Consider the following 7,434-nt stretch of genomic DNA (forward strand, 5'->3'; position numbering starts at 1 on the left):
GCAACATGTTCCGTCACATGACATTAAAAATACATTCAGCTAACATCTGGAAAACATTTTTTGAAACTTGGTTTGAGAATATTCTTCCATTTTTATCATGGAACATTGTGAGAATGCTTTATAGAAGAACGTTCTATAATGCGTTCAGTCGAGAACATCCCCAAAACACCATTAGAACATTGCAGGCAGAATGTTCCACCTTTGTTACTGTATCACAGTACGAGAATGTCTTATAAAGAACGTTCTGTCTTCTGAGATCTTGATAACATTTTGAATGTTCCGTTGAAAACATCCTTCCTTTGTTCTCGTTGTTGAGAAGTCTTACAGAAGAACCTTATAGAACGTGTTCCGTCTACAGAAAGGCAAAAATGTTCTACCTTTAACTTGTCATTAAAGAACATTCTGCCTCAATAACGTCTGGAAAACATTTTTTGAGTGTTGATTTGAGAACGTTTTTCCTTTGTTATCATTGTACAACTGTCCAGTCGGGGGAATGTTCTCAAATGTGTTCCTTCAGCAGCATCCTCAGAACACTGCAGGCAGAGTGTTCCTCTTTTGTTAGAATGTCAGAGATGTTTAATAAAAACCATCGAAGGCCTTGATAACATCTGGAAAACATTTTTTGAATGTGGGTTTGAGAACGTTGCTCCGTTGTCTTCATGGAACCTCATGTGTGTTCCTGACAACATCCTCTGAATGTTGACATCAAAACGTGACATTAAGTTGACAGGAACATTACTGGACATCTACATTTTTTTTTTACTTTGAACCTTTGATTAAAACATCTTCTTGGACTGGAACTTGCAGGTAAAAGTTATCCAATGTTGCGAGAACGTTCCCTGCCGGCTGGGTTCTCCAGGGTTCTCTCTCCAGCTCATCGGTAGCTAACACACTCTTACATGACAACGTCGCCTCAGACGCTCGGTTTTAAAACTGCGTAAATCTGCAAAACGCTTTGCGTGGTGTTGATGGGTTTAGTCAGTTCTGTGTGAACCGTTCTGTCAGGGGCTTGAATGTAACGGACGTTCTATTGTGCGTCAAAGCCCCACACTCCGGCGCTAAGAGGGGATCTGAGTCATCGCACAGAACGCGCCAACATGCGTGACGATACAGGGATTAAAGGATTAGTTCAAGTCTGTGCAAAGTTTTGACACTTGAGCGCTCGAATCCGGGAGGTTTCCTCTAAATTTACAGTTTTTCTCGTTCCGTCTTTGTGTTTTGACAGCGTTTCAACGCTCAGTTACAATAAAAACAGAACAGGATGCTTCATGCATTTGTTCTAATGACTAGATTTGTTGAGATAAAAGCTACAGGAGGGGAGTTGCTGACAGATCAGACAGTAGCGTACCAACCCCCTTTTAAACAATTTACTGGCATCGCACAGATGTTAACTGTTTTGTCACGTTCCAGACTAAATAACTAGTAAAATTGCTGCACATATAATATTTAACTTAATTTAGAATGAGGAAAAATCGTCATTATTTCACAGATATTTGCTGTAATTTCAAAGAAAACTCTGTACGTTAAGGTTTAAAAAACAGAAAATCAGTTTTTGACTCTTATTTTAGTGATTTTCCCTCATTTGTTTTGTGATAATAATGTCCTAAAATCATAGAAAAACTAATAAATTTGCATTCTGGCTGCAAAAAAAACTGTAAACAATCGAATATTTACAACTAGTAATTTGTTGTTTTACAGCGTTCAACTATAAATTACCCGATTTATTCTGAACTTAAATCAGTAAAAATGTTATTTTGCAGATATTATTTTACAAATTATGTGCATTAAGGTTTGTAAAACAGTAAAGTAGTTTTATATTACTCATTCTCCTTGATTTGTTCTGTCACGGACAACATAATAAAAAAATTTATAAAAATGTACGAACTGACTGCAAAAAAATAAAGGCAGGCCAAAACTGTAAAATTAAATCAACCATAAAATTAAATTTTTTTTCTGTATTTAAATTAATTAAAACAAAGTATTATTATTTTACAAATATATTCATTTTATATTCTCTGAAATAAAAATTAAGTCTAATAAGGATGTATAAAAAAAGACAAGGAACTATTGAAGAATGCAATAACTGTTTGAGTGTACATAATCAGCAGGACATTTTGTGTTCTTTAAACATTCTTACAATATTACTGTGCAGCGTTCTGGTAATGTTCCCAGACTGACGTTCTTAACGGTCTGATCAAATTCTGTAAAAACATTCTCACGGTGTTTTTGGTGATAACACTGTTAGAACAATGTGATCTAACATTATCGAAATGTTTTGTATGGGAAGTTTTTCTTTTGTTCCAAGAATGTTCTTATTATAGAACAGAATAACATTCTTTAAAAACACTGTCAGTATCTCCTGTGGTAACGTTGCTGAAATGTTTTTGTTGACATTGTTTCAATATTATGCTGTGACGTCTCTTTTTGTTCCCACAATGTTCCTCGTAAAAAGTAACTGTAAGGTAATCCTAAAAACATTCTATAAATATTTGGTGATAGCTTTCTTGAAACTTTGCGACCCTTTTAGAACATTGTGCCCGAATACCGTTTAAAAAAAGTCTTCATAAAGAACGTTCTTCATTTGTTAACTCGTAACACAGTGCAAATGTTAATAATAGAACGTTTTTTTAATGTTATAATTACGTCTACTGTTCTTCCTTTGTTGACACATTATATTGCAGGAACGTTTAATGAAACATTTAAAGTCTCAACAACATCCTCAAAGTACTGGAACATTATTTGAAATGACAAATATCCTTAAAACGTTCTGCCTTAGTTCACGTTTACCCTCACAGGAACGTTCCATGAAATGATAAATGTCTTTAAAACATTCTTTAAACATTAGATTGAAATATTTAAGACAATATCAGAACGTGTAAGTGACGTTAGTCAAAGTTGTGGGAATGTTAAGATAACGTTCTTTAAGAACCTTATCAGTATCTCTTTTAGTAGCATTGTTAAAATCTTTTGCTAACATTGTTTAAACATTGTTTTTCCTGAAGTGCTTCCATTGAAAAGGTTTCTCAGTGTTCCTCTTAAAATGTTTGATAACATTCTCAAGAAAGCCTATTAGAACTTTAACATCCTTAAAACAGTTCGAGAACGTTCCTTGTTTGTTGTCATGCATCACTGCGCAGATGTTTTATAAGAGAATGTTTTATGATCCTCAGAATGTTACAGGCAAAGCGTTCTACTTTTGCTAACACATCACATTGCGGGAACGTTTTATAAGAAACATTGCGTCTCAACTACATCCTCAAAACATTTATCCAACGTTGCAGTGGGAACGTTCTTCGTTTCTTCTCATGCAACATAGTCTGCGGCCCTGACGACGAATGTCGCAGCGAAAACGTTACGTCTTAGTTGATGTTTAACCTTACAGGAACGTTATTTAAAGTATAGCATTGTTAGAACTTTTAACAAATGTTAGTCAACGTTGTGGGGACGTTTTCTGGAAAAGTGCTTTAAGGGAATGCGTCTTTTTTTATAGGTTTTTCTTTTGTCCGACTTTCTTTGATGTTTTGAAATAATTTGATTTGAATTCTTGCTCTTTAAAAATCTCAATCTTTCATTTGGGGCAAATTAAATCTTCATATTTTATTCTTTATTATTTTCTTCAGTTTGTCTGGTTATTGCTTGAAATATATGAACGTTGTTTTGTGATACGGACCGTTGTTTTGTTTTTTTTAATCCCTGCATGACAGACGATATCTGCAAAGTTCTCATTGCACCAAAAGTGTCGTTTTTCTGGCATCAAGCATGTCTGCGATCAGAACGGACTTGCTTGAGAATGGGTTCTGTCTCGAAGGTGAGTAATTCTGCATGTGGGCAAGTGGTCTCATGAAAGGCTTCGCTGGATTCGAGGGATCTGTGGCTTTTTAATCATTGTTGTATTTTGTCGTTAGGTTAAGCAACAGGCGTTCATGCCGGGCCTTGTCTTTGACACAGATACACATCTGTACGACTGAATCACGGTTTCCTGACTGACACCAAACGTTAAAGGGAACCCAAAAAACTGAGCAGCACCTTCATGCAACCTCATCCTCAGCTGGAAACATCAAATCTTTTTGTATTTTTTCAATTTCGTTTGCTCGTTTAATGGTTATTTTTTAAGTTTTCTTTAAAAAAAACATTTGCAGGCGGATTTATTTCTTTTAAAATGTGAGCTAGCGTTCTTTCTCGCAGGCTGCAGGGTGTGATGGGTTTGGGGCAGGACACCGCGAGACATCTTCACACTTTTTTCGATTATCTGGAAGAGAACACCTCAAAGTGAATCATGATTATTCGAAAAATGATGAGCTGGAAATCTCAATTCCCACCCTGGCAGGGCTGCAACTGAAAGCGTAACTGAAGCGTCAAATTTGCTGTGTTTCAACATCAGTGTGGCCAGAAAACAACCGAAAAACATCACGTTGCTCGGATATGACAAACACTAATACAAATTTTAATAAAATATCAGCTTATGGCCAAACGTTGTGGAACGCTGTGGGAACGTTGCATAGATTCTGTAACGTGTTCCTCAACAACAATCCTGAAAAATATCCCCTTCAACAAAAGTGGCTGAATGTTCCGCCTTTGTTAATACATCACAGCACAGAATGTCTTCTAAAGAATGTTCTGTTATCTGAAGTCTCACTAAGAAACGCTCTTTAAATGTTGCATTGAGGACATCCTTCCTTTATCATTATTATGGAAACATCCTACAGAAGAACGTTCTATGATGTGCTCCCTTAACAAAAAAGGGCTAAATGTTCTACTATTCATTCATGACATTTCATTAAAAAAATAAAAAACTGTTCATGATCGGACAACATTTTTCAAATGTTGGTTTGAAAAACGTCCCCCCTTGGTTGAAAGGAAAAATGGGAAAAAGGAATTTTTTCCTCCTTGGAAAAAGAAAAAAACCCTAAAAAAATGCAAGCAAAAAGGTCCAACCTGGGTAAAAAAACAACAAGGAAAAACGCCTAAAAAAAAAAATCCGGAAAAAAACCAAAAAAACTTTTTTTTTTGTAGTGTTGCATTGAAATGATCTTGTCAGGATTTTGGAAATTGCCTTACAGAAGAACGTTCTGCAATATGTTCTATGTCTTGGTAACATTATAAAACATTAAGTATAAAAAACGTCCTGTCATCTGAGGCCTTGATAACATCTGGAAAAACGTTTTTGGCGTGTTGTTTTGAGAACGTTCTTCCTTTGTTTTATAGAACATTGTGTAAACGTTTTACAGAAGAACATTCTATAACGTGTTCCCTCAACAACATCCCCAAAACATCGTCAAATCATTGCAGCCAGAACGTTCCACGTTTGTCAATATATCGCAGTAGAGAACGTCTTATAAAGGATGTTCTGTCATCTGAGGTCTTCAGAACATCTTAAAAATGTTCTTTAAATGTTGCATTGAGAACATCCGACCTTTATCATTGTAGGGACGTCTTATAGAAGAACTCTCCACAATGTTCTCCCGCAACAACAAAAGGCTAAATGTTTCACCTCTAATGTATAACATGACACTATGCTGGTTAGAGAACGTTCTTCCTTTGTTAGAATGGAACATTGCAAGAGCTTTTAGAGAAGAACGTTCTGTCATGTGTTGCCTCAACAACATTCACTAAACATCCCCTGAACAGTGCAGCCAGAATATTCTACTTTTGTTAATTTATCACAGTAGGGAACGTCTTACAAGGATGTTCTGTTCTCTGAGGTCTTGAGAACATCTTGAGAATCTTCTTTTTTGTTGTTGTTGTTATGTAGCATAGGGAACATCTTGTCTTTGTCATCATCGTGGGAACATCTTGCAGAAGAACATTCTGTCATATGTCTCCTCAACAATAAAGAAAGAACTGTTCTACCTGAACTGTATAACATGACATTAAAAAAACCCCATTCTGTTCATGTCTGGACAACATTTTTCCAATGCTGGTTTAAGAACGTTCTTCTTTTGTTATAATAGAACATTGTGAGAACTTATCGAAGAATGTTCTGCAATATGTTCTCTCAACAGCATCCCCAAAACACCCCCAGAACAGTGCAGCCAGAACGTTCCACCATAGTTAATAAATCACAGTAGAGAACGTCTTATAAGGACGTTCTGTCATCTGAGGTCTTGAGAATGTTTTGTTGTTGTTGTTGTTGTTGCTGTTGTGTAGCATTAAGAACATCCTTTCTTTGTTCTCATTGTGGACACGTCTTGTAGAAGAACGTTCTATAATGCGTTCCCTCAACAAAACCGACTAAATGTTCTACTTTTAATATTTAACATGACATCATTAAACGTTCTGTTAACATTTGGATGGTGTTTTTTAAAATGTTGGCTTAAGAACACCCTTCTTTTGGTGTAATAGAACACTGTGAGAACTTTGTTTTTACAGAAGAATGCTCTGTAATGTGTTCCTTGTTTAATAAATCACAGTGGAGGACGTCTTATAAGGATGTTCTGTCAACTGAGGTCTTGATAACATCTTGACAATGTGTTTTTTTAACGTGACATTGAGAACATCCTTGTAACAAAACAAACAAACATTCTGTAATATGTTTCTTTTAATATATTACATAACCAGAACGTTATAAAATGCGTTATATAAAAAAACATTTAGTCATCTGAGGCCTCAATTAGCTGGAAGAGACGCAACAGAGAAAAACTCCAAGTGAATCACGATGAATTAGAAAATGATCAACTTCAATTCACACCCTCACACGATAACAACGGACGCTAAAGTGTCAAATTTACTGTGTTTCATCATCAGTGTTCCCAGAAAATGACTCAAAACGATCGAGTTGGCGTCATTCGGACTGCTCTGATACGTCAGATGTGGATGAAACATCAGCTCACGTACGAACACAGTTTGTAGGTTTGACTGCAGCCCAAGTTCAGAATTGTTCTAAAACGCTCTGAGAAAGTTTTGCAAAGTTCTACTGCATGACATTTTCAGCAGAAAGTTCTCTTTTAGTTCCCAGAATGAGCTCCTTAAAGGCAGGATAACTAAAGTGGTTCCAGAAATGTCTGGTGACAACGTTGCTGGACCATTACGCCTTAAAGCTGAGAACGTTCCTCCATGGTTGTCGCGTGACACTGTGGAACATTGTTGGAACTTTTTATAGATTCTATCATGTGTTCCCTCAAACATCCTCAGAAACATTACAGCCTGAATGTTCCACCTTTGTTACTATAAAGAACACTTTGTCATCTGAGGCCTCCATAACATCTGGAGAACATTTTTGAAGTTCATTTGAGAACGTTGCTTCTTTGTTATTGTAGAACATTGTGAGTTTTTTTTTTTTTTTAATATATATGAGAACGTTCTATAATGTGTTCCTTTAACAACATCCTCAGAAACATTGCAGCCTGAACGTTCCACCTGTTGAAATATGACAGAACAGGAGCAGCTCATACAGAACGTTCTGCCATCTGAGGTTCTGACAACATCTGGAAACCG

This window comes from Stegastes partitus, unplaced genomic scaffold, assembly GCF_000690725.1.
Source record: "Stegastes partitus isolate 25-593 unplaced genomic scaffold, Stegastes_partitus-1.0.2 Scaffold144, whole genome shotgun sequence".
Lineage (NCBI taxonomy): Eukaryota > Metazoa > Chordata > Actinopteri > Pomacentridae > Stegastes > Stegastes partitus.